Source organism: Ambystoma mexicanum, chromosome 8 (assembly GCF_040938575.1).
Source record: "Ambystoma mexicanum isolate Mex_15411 chromosome 8, UKY_AmexF1_1, whole genome shotgun sequence".
NCBI lineage: Eukaryota > Metazoa > Chordata > Amphibia > Caudata > Ambystomatidae > Ambystoma > Ambystoma mexicanum.
Window position 1 is genome coordinate 1,361,386,224 of NC_090929.1, and position 16,880 is coordinate 1,361,403,103.

The 16,880-nt window shown below is 46.0% G+C and overlaps 1 protein-coding gene across 2 annotated transcripts in view; it reads right to left on the reverse strand.

The window, feature by feature from the left end:
• PTPRE (protein tyrosine phosphatase receptor type E) overlaps positions 1 to 476 on the reverse strand; it is a 2,259,327-nt gene extending 2,258,851 nt beyond the window's left edge. For both annotated transcript variants that reach the window (XM_069611476.1, XM_069611477.1), the window contains exon 1: positions 126 to 476. The gene's annotated coding sequence lies outside the window, so the exon portion shown is untranslated. The remainder of the gene's footprint in view (positions 1 to 125) is intronic.
• Positions 477 to 16,880: the final 16,404 nt, after the last annotated feature.

Genomic DNA, 16,880 nt, shown 5'->3' on the forward strand with positions numbered 1-16,880 from the left:
CTGCCTTCGCTTGGTAGGCATAACAGCAGGCATAGAGCCCGGACCTACTGTCATCACGCCCACAGAATGATCCGCGAGCAGCACCCAGGCAGCACCCAGCACATGCTTCCCCTCTGCCCTCTTACCTCAGGAAAACACGCGCCTGGTCCGTTTCCAGCGTCCGCTCCTCTTCATTTCCTGACTGAATGCAAATAAGGAAGGGATGACGGGGGACGATAAAACCCGAGCACGCCACCAAATAAAGCAAACGAGGAAACGGCGCGCGCTCACACGGGGGCCTGGATTTGGAAAAAAGGAAGGAAGTGCGGCGATAACGCGGATCGTTCGCTGTGTGCAGCCTTTTCTCTGCTTTGTGGGCACCGCATCCAGCGGCTTCCTCCACCGCACTGTCTGGGTGGGCGGGAGACCCCTGGTGCACTCGCAGGGAACTGCTGAGAGCTGAACAGCCAGCCTGGAATAGGTCAGTGGTTTCCAAACTGCTGGTCACAAACAGACAAGAAACAATCCCTTGTAGAATCGGGAAAGACAGACGATGCTTGTTTATCCGGGAGGGGAACGGAGCTGAACCTAAACAAACACTTAGATTGTCAAAGCTCTCGGGGGCAGTGCGCCTCCCTCTGTGAGCAGAGCGTGGTTTCTATCAATGCCACATTAGAACAACGTGCACTGAATGAAAACAAGGCATAGTGACAATAGACATGGCCTTATGTAAGCTTTGGTAAAACAATGGATTAAAAAATATATTCTATACAAAGCAAGAAGCTCAAACACAAATCACTCTTTCATACGTAATGTATGTGGTCTTGCATAGTGCCCATCTGCACTCATGGTCTCGATGCGCTTGGTTCTGTAAGAAAAAAGAGAGTTCGTGTTTATTAGTGTGACGATCAACCTGGGATGAGTTACGTCCCTATAGGAGTGCATCATTGGGTCTCCTGTTAGTGTCTAACGGGTTCTGTTCGCTTTAGTTTTTATTAGTGGTACATTGGGAAAGGCCGATGCTAAACCTATGGTTTTCATGGGTGCAGGTCGGAAATACCTGGTCAGTAAGTGCCGATGATCGTTCTATGGGCTTGGTGGATACACTTTGGAGTATGTTATCAACAGAGCCCAAGATCTCATAGACTACAGTGTTTTGGATCTGGTTAGCTGCTGATTTTGGAGAGTGTAACATAGCTCAAGAGAAGAGTTTAGTCGTGGCTCGGTTAGTGTTGATGTGTTACGGCTAGACCTGTTGTAGAGGAGGAGCCAAGTACCTCTACCGGAAGTCCCGCCCCCATTCTGCCTATATGTTGGCAGCCAGAAATTGCAACATGCGCAAAGCCAATAATGGTACATATACCGCAAAGAGTCCGATATGCATTGAAAAACCGTATATGTATCCGGAAAAAAATGACAGGTCTTATGAAGGAAGTTCCAGAAGAAGTGTGAAGATGAATGAAAGAGAAGACTGGTGATGTCACAAGAAGCAGAAATGACACACCCAGAAGAGTTGCCAATGAAGAATGAATATAGACCTTATAGAATCTGATGGCGAAGTAAAGAATTGTGCAATGTTTTATGTGCAGAATGAAGATTGCACGTGCGAAGAAGCACAGAAGAAAATGCAAAGCCATTTTATAAATGTACAGATGCAGCAACGCAAGTAGACAAAGTAACCATAAGGCTGGCGATACGTAGTGAATAGACTGCAGGCGGAGCCCCAATATATATTTAAGTGTGTATAGAATCTGGATGTTCCATGATGCATTTTAGCAGACTTGGACCCTGTGAATAAAGGGTTGAAAGTGTGGTGCCCCAGAATAGAACAGCTGACGGTTAAGGAAGATTCGAGAAGACTTGCCTGGCCCAGTGTCAAGAGTCAGGCCGCCAATAGTCTGGTTATCTACTCGCAGAGATTCAATGAACGTGAGAAGCGAGCCGGGCTCCTGTTTGAGGTGTAATGGAAAAACACTAAAAGTGATAGGTTTTCCTCATTTAATAGTATTAAATGCAACAAAGGAGCTCAAAACGTGGTCTCCAGTCACATGGTAAGATGAAAATAGAATTTCGGCGAGCTACACCGAGACCAGACGATAAGGCCATGCCTTCACTCCCTTTTATTCTCAGGCACAGTGAGCGGTTGCAAGGCCGAGTTCAAAGACTAATTGACTAGCAGACAGCAGGAGTGATGATGGTTGTTGGGCTAATTGGGTGTGGAGTCATGACCAGGCCAACCCCCCAGCACCTGAGGGACCAGTTTACGTGCTGCTAGCGAGTGGAATATTCAAGAAGGGTACAAGCGTGCCAACCAATTGTAGAGGGCCACGTAGCAAGGAGCCCTATAGTTTGAGAAGCCAGTAGAACATTGTGTATTAGTCTGACACGGAAGATGACTTGCACTTGGGTTGGGTTTAGTTGTCCACCTGACCTTAGAGAACTAATCACAATCTCATACCCCATATAAAGTATACTTAGATGTTCCCTATAAGCATATCACATCCCCTAGTAAGGTTTCTTATTTTGCCAAGTAGTATGACGTCACATATGATTAATTTTTAGTATAAAGTTGTGTTTTTTCATGTAATGCTTTGAGGAACTCTTGAGAGGAAATACTGTGTGGCGTCCGATGATGCCCGTTGTACTTCCTATTTTAATAAGTGTAATTAAAACAGTTGTGTTTTTGCCAAACTTCCTGAGTTGGTCTGATTATTGATGTATGAGTAAAATCCGCATCCCCATTCATCTCAGATACTGTTACCTCATCTTAAAGGACCTCTAGGCTCACTTGGCAGCAGAGAGAGGATGGTTACAGACCCATCAACCAGTAGGCTTTTAGAATTTTCCAAACATCGGGCTTCCTCTGCCATTTAGACAGAGGATCGAGAGGCTTCCTGTGGAGAGCGGCCGATATAGAACTCTTGCAAGAAAAGACAATACAGGTCGGACAGTTCCCTCTCATGAAATCCATCCTGGTTTCCACAGGCGCTGAGTGGACCGAAGGTGACGGTAGCTGATTGGAGGAAGATACGATCCCGAGGATCAGGAGCTGAAAGGCAAATGGTGAGTAGATTGAGGGAACTGGTAAAATAAGGGAATGGGGATTGTGGCAAAAGAATAAAATAACAGGGGGTTGATTAATATATGATGAGGAGCGTCAGAGATATATGACGATGAGTGTCAAAAAGGGCGCAGGGTCCTAGCTCAAGGAGCTTTTAGAAGGAGTCATTCCAAAACTCAAGGGGGTACTTAGGCGGCACATAAACAAGGTTTTTGATAGGGAATGATTCAAACTCCACTCAGAGTAGGGGCTAAGAGAAAAGGAGTGCCATGACAAGATATATGTAAAGTCGACTAGTTTGTTTGTGTATTTTGAAGTTGAAGAAAGATGCAGAGGAACAACAAAAGTAAAATTGTGAGGTTAAAGAGCAAAACGTTCTTATCTATCTTATTAGTCATTCTCGGCGCCGACTGAACTGTAACTGAGAAAATAGAGGCTTTGAGTGGCAAAGGTGGTGCGCGCTAATATTTGTTATTTTTCTGAAACATATTTTGTGTAAATCAACGGTAAGTATTGACAGTCAATTGAGACTTGTCGCAATGGGGGATCTTACTCCATTGATGCATTTGTGCAAGACACTGCCAAACCAAGCGCTCAAGCTCAAACACTATAGTGCGGAATGGGTCAAGAGTACAGCAGATAAAATGTTCATGCAATGGTCACAAGGAGGAGCGCTATCAAAAGTGGTTTTGCAACACATGACCACATACTTGCACGCTGTGTATATAGGGAAGAAATTGGAGAAAAGGCTAGCTAGTTGAAAGCTCTGGAAAATGTACCAGGAGGAATGGGAAGATCTGCCTCCTGAGGACTGCATGCTTAATAAGTGAAGGAAGGAAGTTTCTGAGCCTCCTGCTCCCCTTACCTCACTCGAAGTAAATTGCGATAGTGCAAAAGATGAATGATTGTATCCATTAAGGGAATTAAAGGTGGCAACAGGATATAGTAATCCGATACATGAACTGCCTGCCTACAGCAGTGATGATAGCTCAGAAAAGGCCAAAGTAAAAGAAGAGACTTCTAAGGTCTTACAAGACAAAGAAGAGAAAAGTGAATGACCAAATGTGACTCTAGATATAGAACGGGAGATTAAGAGATGGAAAGGAGAAAAAGATAGAGCTGACAAGGTTACGCTCGTACGGAACAAATGGCTGGGTGGACAGATATTGCTCAAGCTCGATGGGAAAAGTATCGAGGAATTAAGGCGAGGGGAAAATCAAGACCAACAGGACAGAAAAGACATGGAACGAGAGAAACGATTGAAAGAAGTTGAGCATAAAAGGAAGAGTAGACAAAGATGAGAGCAGATGTATCAGGAGGAGTAGCTAAGAAAGGAAGAAAGGGCAGAGGAGCAAAGGAAGTATGACAACAGGCAGAGAGCAATCGAAAAACGAGACAGGCTAGAAAAGAAGAGAGAATAGGAAGAAGCTCAGAAATTACGGGATAAAAGAATGCAAAGACGAAAGAAGAGGAAGTGTATAGAGCAAACGAAAGAAGGGACGAAAAAAGACAAGAGGAAAGGGTTAGATGAGAAGCGAAGGAGGAAATTAGACGAAGAAATGCAGCGAAAAAGGAGACAGAGGGAACGCAATATTGATCACCTTGAGAAAGAGCTGATGGAACTGAGTCCAGTAATATCAGGGGGCGACATAGGGGAGTTTCTACCGTAAGCCTAGATGGGAATTTCGAGATCAGAAGTATCGGAGATAGAACCGATAAAGCTTATCAGGAGATTAGGGCAAAAGGTGAATCGGGAAGCAGAGGAAAAGGAGATCGACCTATAGTTTCCCAGTGTTAGGACAGTTTTTCTGAAGTCCAACAATACCATTCAACTGAGGCAGTTCAAGACTCCACTCTTAGTATAAGGCGCACCGCCTGAATTCATGGTAGAGTAGACAGAGCAGTCAGGCTTATTTTAGGAGGGAGAAAGGGCTGTAGAATCAGTACAAATGAAATTGTAATACAAATGGTCCGAAGAAACACTGAAACACAATGCATTATAAAAAAATAAATGGTTTATTTAAATACAGGTAGGCCCAGATAAATCTAGGGGTAAATAAGTACTATCACATATTATATATAATCACAATTATCAAAACACAACACTAAGCTTAAAGGTTTACAGACCAAAGCATAAACCTTATTTGGAACTCATAACTATAGTTCTAGAGAAGTCAAACCTTTTCATACACATTCAGTATAGGTCACACCTATTCTTGGGGAGTAAACACCAAAGGGTGACTTTCAAAGTTACCTTCACGAATGCAAGGGCAGTAAACTCTACCAGTTGTACAGTGACTCTCAATATAAATCACATAATCAGTCAATTGGACAATATACTTTTTGTGAATTGTGGAACACTTATTCCAGGTAAAGTGTCAAGGGTTTTGACCCATGTTGAATTATTAGGCCAGAACAAAACTAAATCAATAGACTGGGTAGATGTGGGGATGAGCTGTCGCCGCCCATCATTCTATCCCAGAACAAAACTAAATCAATAGATTGGGTAGAAGTGGGGATTGAGCTGTCTCCGCCCATCATTCTATCCCAGAACAAAACTAAATCAATAGATGGGGTAGATGTGGGGATTGAGCTGTCGCCGCCCATCATTCTATCCCAGAACCAGGAGAACCGCGCAGTTTTGCGCACACCAAAATGGTCGCCTTACCTGCCACCCACCAGTGCAAGCGTGATGGACCGGAAGCGCCAGGGGTGAAAGGTGGTGCCAAAGGAAAAATAGCAGTGCCTGTTAGATCAAAAGCGCCTTGAAATCACTGCTGTTTCTCTGAAGTGCAAGCTCAAAATGTCCATTTCAATTTGTTCAAAATCCGTTTTTATTGATGTCAACAAGTTGCTAAAATCATGGGCACAAGACCACTCTAAAGATTCAACCTTCTTGAGGGGGGTTCCACATCACCACTCTACTGTAAGGATGCCCATCAAACAATGACAGCAAGGATTAGAGCTGTCAAGCAAAATCCTGCTGTCAAATTCAACTCCTAAAAAAATAGCTGCAGTACCAGCTTTGGACACAAGCCGGCGCTAGCAGTCTAAACTCTGACAGTAGAACTTTACTTCAGTAGTTGCCAGCCTCCTGAGACAGCTGGAAACTTCCAAGCCTTTTTGATTAGTTAAGAATTTAAACACCTGCCATTCCCTGAAGACAGGCTGATTCAATTAACATTGCAAGAGGTTGGGAAACCTTCTCAGCTCAGAACTACACACAAGAAGGCAGGAGATCACATGGACATGCTAACCAAATGCAGAGTGGCCCCCTGGCCTGCTGACCTCAGCCGACACAATAGACTCTTGCAATTGAATGGGGTATGTTAATTTGGGTGTGGACGGTAAACAGAGCTCTGCCTGGCAGAAGAGACATGTGGTCCCTGACTCCCAAGTTTCTGGGGGCGGACCCAGACACTTTTTGTGAATTGAATTGAAGGAAATATATGTTTTATAAAAACACTGATAACTAATTGTAACCAGATGGCAGAAATGTACAACTTTGGGATCTTTAAATTGACACATTCACTCCCAGTTCAAAACTAGGCTGGTCGCTCTGTGATGTTCTGAGCCAAACCCCCCCTAATTATTAATACTCCAGACACTGTGTTTATGCTAGAGACCTAGTAAATTAATGGAACATGGGTAGAAAGGCGGTGTACATGTGTGCCATTTTTGGTAAACGTCCGATATTGGTAAATCAACTAAAAATTAAAATAAGTTGTCATTTTTGAATGCAAGCTCTTAGGAAGATCAGAGTTGGGCCAGAATGTACCTTAAGTAATCTGTAATATGTACATGTAATGTCAAACAACTGTGTATCTGGGAAATATGTGTAGTTATGAAAAATGATTTCTAAGGTAAAAGCAAAGGGGCGTTTCTTCAATAGATCGTAAATGGCTGACATCACTCTGACACACTATCCTTTCTCAAATCAGGGACCAAAGAATCCTTTGACCTATCAAATCTTGAGAGGGTTGGGCATGCAGAATTAGCCGACCCACCCACTTTCTAAACACATAAAAAGAGCCACTGGAAGCCAGATAGGGACTTTCTTTTTCACTTTCTGCGGAGCATTTTCTGCGGAGCATTTTGACAGACAACTTCACATCCAGACTTCAGACTTCACATCCAGAGACTCCTGACTCCAGAACAAAACTCCAAGAACTCTAGAACCCAACAGCTGAACTCCTATCAGCAGGCCTTCAAAACCTAGCAACCAAACCAAACTATTCAAACAGCCGGGCTGAGCTGTCTGATTCTGGCTAGTACCCTGTGCCAGTACCCAGAAAGCAGTGATGAATCCAGAACCACAGACTAGACCAGAAAGCAGAGCTGTACCCAGACCAGACCGCTGTGAGCAGAACCGGTGCCTGACAGACCCAGAGAGCAGGGCTGACCCAGATTGCTGTGACTTCAGAACCACTCGCCAGAAGTCCAATCCAACCTGTTGACCAGATCCGTAACGAGGCCCAGTCCTTCCAAAATTATGAGTGAGTAGCCTGAGGCCTGTGCAAAACCAATCTCTTAGTTTAAAATAATCTAATTCAAACTATTTTAACCTATTAGAACTCCTTCCAAAGCGCATCTGTCATCCTGAAACTGTAATTTCAATTCTGAAAATCTACCTCCACTAAATCGTCTGTATCTCTTGAACCGTTTGTCCTAGGAATGAAATTTGCTGAAATCATATCAAGTTTATTCCTGTGTTGCTTTTATTCATCTTTGCATCTCCTTGAAACCATAAAGCATTCTCTGATACCTTATTACCCTGTTCCTAGTCATAAGTCAAAAGAACTGTGCTATTATAGGATTACCTATTGCTGATGACTGCTCATATTCACAAGTGTGATATCAATTATTAATTTAATATATTATAAAAGTGTGATATATATATTGTTTAATTCTCAAATAAACTTTTTAAATTTGCAAAACAAACTTACTTCTTGCTCGGTGGCGTCAGGGGGAATCCAAGAGAGGGGTGTTATATAAGGGCTGTCATCCAGAGTACACAAACTGGACATAAAAATATATAAATAAGGGCTTCCCTTGAGCAATCCCAGACAAGGCACTGACTTAGTGGGACTGCTTGATTGGAGTCATTAACACAGTGGGGGCTCGTCCGGGATTCTGGATTAGATCTATCACTTGTGCAGATAAATACAGTGTGCCAGCTGACAGGATATATATCCGGTTAGATCACCACACTGTGTTACGCTGTAAAGCATTCCTCAAAGGAACGCTCTAAGGAAACGGTCTGTTTTGCAAAATAAAATACAAACTCCTGTAAGTCAGGAAGAAAATCAATCTCCAGAATGACGACCTTGGTAGATATGAAGATAGCTAGGGAGCACCTCTTACATAAACTGTTTGTGAGAGGTGAATGGTCTGAACAGGACCAAAAGGTATGGTTGCAGGCGATCACACAACAGGTCACTACAACTGGATCAGATATGTGGAGAGATCAGGGTCCCTTACATGTGGCCCTGAGTGAACTATATATGGCTTCTAAGGCCAAAGATGAATACAAAAAGATTGCCAGGATAGCGGCATATTTGTATCTATATACGGGAGCCATGCAGGACAAATGTGCTGAAGGCCAGGATCTGGCAAATAGACAAGAGATGGCATTAGAAAAGGCCCAATCTGAAATGGTCTCTTCTGAGCAGAGGCTGCACAGAAGCCAGGAGTCAGAAAACGAGAGTAGACAATACATCATTAAAATGAAGGAGGATATGGATATCCTGCAACAGGAAAAGGCAGACCAGGATACCAGATTTCTGGCCTTGCAGAAGGAGTACCAAGAAGGGTTGGACTCCATACTGCAGAGCCAGAAAAAGCTGGAGCAACAACTAGACTTTAACAGTGAATGCACAGAGCAGGTAGCCACCCTTCAAATTCGACTAGACAAAGAGAAAGAGGAAAGCAATACATTGATTTTGAAAGACCTGGATACCCAGGCAGAGTTTGTTCAAGAATGCCAGAAAGCTGGTGCCTTTCAAAGGCAGAGGGATGACCTGGCAGTACAGATGCAGGCTCTTAGTCAGGAAAGGGACACCTTAGGCCAGGAAGTCTGCCAATTAAAAGAAAAAAATGAAGAAAATCACCTGGCCCTCCAGGGGCTGGGTGACCTCCAAAAAGAGCATCACGACTTGCTAGAGCACACCAGGAGGGTGGAAGATGCTCTGGCAAGAAAGGAGCAGGCCAGTAGGGATGTGACTCAGGAGGTAACCCTCCTGCAGCAAAGACTGGCCCAGTACTCCAGGACCAATCAAGAGCACAGAGGGAGAATGAGGCTCTCTGTCAGCACAATGATAGGCTCCAGAAACAGGTAGCCATGCAGGAGAGACTGATAGAATCTAGTAAGGCCTTAACTGAGGAACTGAAAGCGCAGGCTCTTGCATTGCAACAGGGAGCAGGGGCTGATAGAGATGAAGTTCGTGGGAAAGGGAAACACCTGAGCATAACCTCAGGAGCCCTAGTACCAGAGGCCTTCATCTCTCCCAGTCCTTGGACTCTGCCACCCCCATGTCCCCTGGCGCACATGAGCACAGGGCCACAGGGATGGCAGATTACTATCGAGCCAAAAGGATGGGGCTCATAGGCCAGTACCACCCAGGAATGGATGGGCGGGCATCCGGGTATGGGCACCCAAGCACAGTGCAATTTAGTGGGGAACCCCAGGAGAATAGGCCCACTAAGGGCATCCTGAAAACTTCTGCCCAGTTAGGTCAGTGGGGGGGTACCCAGCAAATCCTGGTAGCAAGGAGGGATCTGAAGACTCCTCTGAGCGTCACAGGACACAGGAGACCAGGTCCCCACATTCTGCCAGCCATTCCCAGGCTCGCAGAATCCGGGAAAACCTGGAAGATCAGACGGGCACCTCGGGGAGCAGTGCTTCTGAGTCGGAGGATGAATGGACCAGGGTTACCCGAACCAAAAAGGCCAATAAGGCAAAAAGGGCCTTGCTTAAGGACCCCTTAAAACAGATTAAGGCAATCAGGAGTGTCATCACGCCTTATCACCAGAACTCCAAGTATTCTGTGTGGGAACACTTGGAGCTCTTTGAGCAAATGATGGAGACCTTCCATATGAAGGACAGCAGTAGCTGCATCCAGTACGTCAAATGGACATTCTCCCCAGAATACTCCAGTTTCTTTGTGGGGCTGGAGGACCAAAACCATTCAAGATGGTCCACATACAAGGCGGCCATCTTGAAACATTTTTCGGTTCATAGAAATCCCCAAGAGGCTCGCAAGGCAGCCTACAATTTGCAATGTGGGGAGGATCAAGCCCCACAAGAATTCGTGCAAGAATTGAAGCGTGCCTTTGCGCAGACCACCAGAAGGGTGCGCACGGACAGCAGAGAATTCATCAACACATTTTTCCATGCACTCCCCAAATACATAATGACCCAGCTCGTGAGAGATTTTCACGAGAAGAGATCGTTAGAGTGGGTCATTGAGCAAGCCACCCGCATCTATGAGGTGCAGAAACTGGTGGAAAACAAGAATCAGCCCAAAAAAAACACCAAAACCAACAGCACCCCTGCTGTTGCCAAGGTGGCAGAGGTAAAGGTTGCCCCCGTTTTAGATTTGGAGATGGGGGGCCTAAAAACCTGCCTGCACTGAACAATTCACAGCCCAGAAGGCCCACTGGCCAGTCACAGACAGGGAGTCGAGGAGGTAGTCCCAAAAATGGGGTCCCCCGCTCCCCTGGCTATGTAAGTCCCTGCTACAAGGCAAACAGACTAATCCTGGGTTATGTGTGCACTCCTCCAGCCCAAGGGGGGGGATCCAGCCAAGCACCTGACCCAGGGAACTTCCCTCCTAACTTCCCACAGGATGGCAGAAATTCCCCAAACACTGGGCCGAACTTTTTCCCAGGTATCCACCCAATTTCCAACCCCAAAACCATCCATTCTTCTTTCCCCAATTCCCTGAGCCCAGACAACCTAATCCGGGAGAGGGGAGGCCAAGAGTGGAGGGGTACCCAAATCTTCCCAACCCAGGGTATTACCAGAGAAGGGATAGCTACCCTTCCAGGGATCAGCCCAGGGGAGAAAACAGAACCCTGTATCAGCCTGAGTGGGTTTCCCAACTTGAGCGCCAGGTCCAAAACATGGCACGGGAACTGGGTCACATGCTGAGGGTGCAACAGAACCCTCAGATGAGCATGCCAGTGCAGAATGCCCCAAACTCTGGGCCTGGTGCTCCAGAACAATGACGGGGCAGCACCCCGATAACCCACCGGTTCCCAGGGAGGAGGCACAAGGGGAAGGGGGGTGTGAAGCCTTGGAGAAAGCTTCCTTCCCAACTTGTAAACAGCCCCTGGAAAACCAGGAACCGGAAACAAAATCTCCTACCCCTGAAAGTCTGCCACCCAAGGATCAGAGGGGAGGTAGGAGAAACAAAGTACCCAAACAGACCCATTTTGTAGAGGAGGTACAGGTCTTCCAATTTGAGGGAGAGGGATCCTCAGAGGATACTGGGAAAAGTATTTTCTCCTTCAGAGATGGGGGAACTCTTCCCAAGGAAAAATGGGTCCCAAGGGATTCCAACCCAGACTGGGTAGATGTGGGGATTGAGCTGTCGCCGCCCATCATTCTATCCCAGAACCAACAATACCAAAAGCCCACGGATCAAACCCATCCTGATGACTGCCTCTAAAAAGGGGGGGGCGGCCCAGAACCCGAAACCATTTCCAGTTGCCAACTTTTTCTTTCAGATTCCCCAGGCTCTTCACAGAATTCTGCCCAAATCAATTCTCTCGCCATGTCCAAAACCAGAAAATTGTCCCACCAGTTGTCCAAAAATGTGCATTATCTGTGCCCCCTTGAGGAGAAGGAGGGAAGATACTATGCCCCGGTACAAGTACAGGGGCAGGGTACAATTTTGGCACTGGTGGACACTGGATCCCAAGCTACCCTTCTGTCCAAAAGGGCCTTTGATGAACTAAATGCAGGAAGGGGGGAGAATTACCGCATTCCTCTCACCTCTCTTCCTGGACAACTGCATAACTTTGACGGGAAGGAAATTCCCGTCGAGGGGACTGCAGCCTTGGACATTAAAATTGGCCGACACAAGATGAAACACCCGGTCATAGTAGTGACTCCAGAGGGCACCCCTTGTTTACTAGGGAATTACCTCCTGAGAAGGTTGTCACCCCTATTAGATTGCGTAAACAAGGTCCTCTGACTAGCCGACCAATAAAACTAAAACAGCGTGTCAACCATGTTAGTTTAAACGGCACATGCCACATGGTTGAACAAAATCTGACCAAGTAGAATTTCACTTCCAGAACAACCAAAATTCCAGACGTGACAGTAACAGCAGTAGGACAACAGACTGGTGATGGGGGGTCCTCTCTATTTCTGAAAATCAACCTTCCTTCTAGTTTAAGGTGGTATTCCACACTGGAAGGAAATACTCTGAAATTCTTTACTAATCCACCATCAGACATTCCCACTCCAATAGTCCAGAAAGATGTGAAATCAGCTCAGAGCCTGGCTGATATTCAGCAAACTGGAGAACAGTTGTTCATCCCTGTGCAGTTAAATGATGGGAAGGACTCTGTTCTCGCCTGAGTGTGTGTGAACTACGGTAAGAGCTTCATCAACGAAGCCATGTTCTGCCAACTCCCAAAAGATCCAGCCATTCCCACATTCAAACTGATAGACAAATGGGAAATGGACCTGGAAGCACCCAATTCCAAACATCTCCTGCCAAGCAGGTGTATGCTCAAAATCTCCATTGGCAACAAGAGCCTAATCCATAATTGTTGGGTCGTGCTAGACGTCACTGCCGCCTTTTATTTAGGAAGTGACATTCTCAATCACTTTGCCATTAGTTTGGACCTAATAAACTTCAAAGCTTGGTCCCGATTAGCGGATAATCCCATGGGCTTTGATGATCCAGAAAAAGCATTTAGGTCAGCTCAATTGCTACCTTATGCAGTTGAAATTCAGATTAAAGAGGAAGTCACCATCCAGGAAAGGACCCGACAATTCTCCCTGGAAGTGAAAGTTAAAAGAGGACAAAAATGAAAAACCCTGATGCTTATATTCATCTAAATGCTTCTCTCCAACAGAAAGGGTTAGGGGTAAACCCAACACCATTAGTCAACATAGAACATGACACCATTCCAATAGAGGTGGATAACAGCGACTTAAAGAGTATTACTCTAGCCGCAGGCACCATTATTGGAATGGCGGTTGATGACTGACATTTTTCCATCGATTTATTAAATGAACTGTTAGGACCAATCCCCAAGGACTGTTTTGACAGTGACAGTGAGGACAATACAACACCAGACAGGATCTTTACCCGACATGGGGGGAACTTCCTGGTGTGCATTTCTTGCCCTTATCGTAAGGAAGACGTGACCTGTGACTTCAGAAGGGATGATGTGATTTTCCAGGTTCATGAGGGCTGCCTTTCCCACCTGAAGCCTCCAGTCCAAATCAGCACTCTGACCAGAGACTTCTCCACCCAGTTGGAGGAGGCCGCTGAGATAGCAAAACCAGAAGTCTTTCCAGGCTTCAGGCAGATGGTGGAAGAGAGAGTCAACCTAGCTGATGCCTGCGTGACTCTGGAATCGAAGCACAAGTTGAAACAGGTTTTCTTGGATTTCCAAGATCTCTTTGCGGTAGACTCATATGACTGTGGTCACACCGACATCCACACAACAACAATTCCCATGCACCCTGGCATGACTCCAGTGTTTGTGAAGCAATATCATTTGCCTCTCGCATCCATGGAGTCCCTTACTGAAATAATTAAGAACCTTGAGTCCCGGGGAATAATCCGTCCAGTACACAGCACCTTCAATAATCCGGTGCTGGGAATATTGAAGCCAAACGGCCAGTGGAGACTCTGTGCCGACCTTAGGGAGCTCAACAAACGGGTCCATACTTCCCGATGGGCTCTGCCATACATTGACCAAGGGCTGGCCCAGATTCAGGGGTCACAGTTATTCACTGCAATAGACCTGACCACTGGATACTGGGCTGTGCCTGTCAGTAGGGAGGACCAATACAAACTGGCGTTTACCTTTGGGCGCCAGCAGTACACATGGACCCGGACTCCCTTTGGATACCTCAACTCCGGCAATGAATTCAAGATTTTCCTACATAAGGCCATGCCCGACCTGGGTGCGAGGGGTAACCTGGCTTATGTAGGTGATGTCCTCATCAAAATTTAATCTGTGGAGGAACACATAGCGGAGATCCGTTATGTTCTGACACAGTTGAGGGCCGCCGGAGCAACAGTTTCCTTTCAGAAAGCACAGTGGTGTAGAACACGTGTTAAGTTCTTGGGGCATGAAATTTCTCCTCAGGGTCTCTGTCCCCAGGAAAAGAAAGTGGAAGCACTTCAGAAACTGAAAGACGCCACCACTCTGCGGGAACTAAGGAGCCTCCTTGGACTGACTAATTACAGCAGAAAGTTCAATGAGGGCTACGCAGAAATCACCAGACCCCTGATTCATCTTTTGAAGGGGGGGGTAAAGTGGGAATGGGGTCCAGAACAATCCGAGGCAGTAAGACAACTCAAAAGAAGCCTCTCACAAGCGCCTTGCCTAGCTTACTCTGTCAGAAACAAGGAGTTCTTCCTGGAGACAGAGTTCTCTAATACGTGCTTGATGGCAGTATTATACCAAAAGCATGACAAGGTCAATAAAGTAATCTCCTATGCGAGCAAAACTTTATCCTCTGTGGAGGAAAAATTCAACTATTGTGAAAAGGCACTCCTGGCAATGGTGTGGGCATTGAAGAATTACCACCCGTTCATCCAGGGGGAACACATCATAGTGGAGACTCCACACCAGCCTCTGCAATACCTCCAAAGTGACAGAATCTGGGCCGGAAATGTGAGTAATTCCCGAATTACTTCCTGGATTCTGTCAATGCAAGGCTTTCCTGTGGAGGTCAGATATGGCCAAAACAAGAAGAGCCCCTCTCGCAAGGTCTGGCTGACTTGCATGATTGAGCCAGAGAAAACTGTCTCAAGGACGAAAGTCTAAAAATCAAGGACAACATGGAGGCATACCTTAATTCCCCACACAAAGTCTTTGAAGAAGACAAGTGTGAGGGAATGCCCACTGTCTATGTGGATGGATGCTCTTACCATGTTGACAACAACGGGGAAAAAGAACTGGTGGCCGGCGTAGGGAATGCATGGGTGAATGAGTCCCCAGAACCCTCCGCTTGGTACAAAATCGGTCCCCGACTCCACGAACTGGTCATAATCACAGATTCGGATTATGTACGGAACGGGTTCGTGGAGCACCTGGTCAATTGGAAAACCAGAGGCATGTTATGTGCTAATAACAAACCCCTGAAACCTGGGAAGTTAATCCAAAATATTGATGATCTGGTCACATCGAATGGGATGACCATCTACTGGAAAAGGATCAAGGGTCATTCCAAAGTAGAGGGACCAGACAAAACTGGAAATGACTTAGCTGATCAGCTGGCCAAAACCGGGGCCATCCAAGGGGATCTAATAGAGATAGAGTCCCTGTTGGGGGAAATCCAGGTCACTGCTATCACTAGGTCCCAGACAAATGCTCACAACGATCTTACAAATGCACAATGGAGTAAGGAGACCCCTGATGCTGATTTAATTACGGCTCAAAAGGGGGATCCAATAATTGGTAAGTTTTACCGACACATTGAGGACCCTGAGAACTTTCCCCTGACGGATACCGATTACATTGGGAAGGAGGACATTAGAGTGTTGATGAAATGTCCAAAGATGTTCCGAATCCAAGACGGTTTGTTGGTAAGGAAATCCCAAACTGGCCATGATCAGTGGGTGGTCCCTACCTCATTCCGAAGCCTCATGTTAAGTCACGCCCATGATGCGGCCACCACCAGTCATATGGGGTTTCACACAACACTGGAAATCTTAAGAGAGGTTGCATACTGGCCACACATGGGGCAGGACCTCGACCAATACTTGAAGGGGTGTCTTGTGTGTGCACAATTTCTGCCAACATCCCTCACACATCGGGCACCTCTCCAAAAGAGGGGGATAACACTGCTATGGTCAGATTTGCAAATCGACTTTGTAGGCCCTGTGATTCGCTCGTCTAGAGGAAACAAGTACATGTTGACGGTTACATGCTTGTTTACCAAGTGGGTGGAATGTCTCCCGGCCCCGAACTGGAAGGCAGAAACAGCAGCTGCCCTGATGATTAACCACATCCTTTCCCGTTTTGGTCTACCTCAAAGGATTGAGTCAGACAGAGGTAGCCATTTCACCAGCGAGGTAATGACAAAGATGTGGGAGATACTGGGGGTCAAAAGGAAGCTACATATTGCTTACCGGCCAGCTTCTTCTGGAGCAGTAGAAAGATACAACCGAACCATTGTGAGCATATTAAAAAAGTCTGTGGCAGATTCTGGGCCAAGTTGGGATATCCGATTACCTCTGGTCCTAATGGCCATCAGATCTACCCTGCAACTAACTAAAATGTCACCGTTTGAGCTGATGACTGGACGCAAGATGGTGCTTCCCCAGCATTTGCTCTACAGGACCCAAGAGCAGACATTGATAAACGCCTCCACAACTCATGAGTATGTGGAGAATTTAAGGAAACATCTGCAACATGCTTTTGCCTATGCTCAGCGGAATCTAGAAAGATCAGCTGATAGCATGAAGACCCACTACGACCTGAAGACCACAACGAAGGAATATAATGTCGGAGACCGGGATTATCTATACAATTTCCAAAGAAACCAGGCCAAACAGCGGACATTTTGCCTTCATGGAAGAGACCGTTTGAAATTATAGACAAGGTCTCCCCAGTAGCTTATAAGATCCGCATCCCCAAA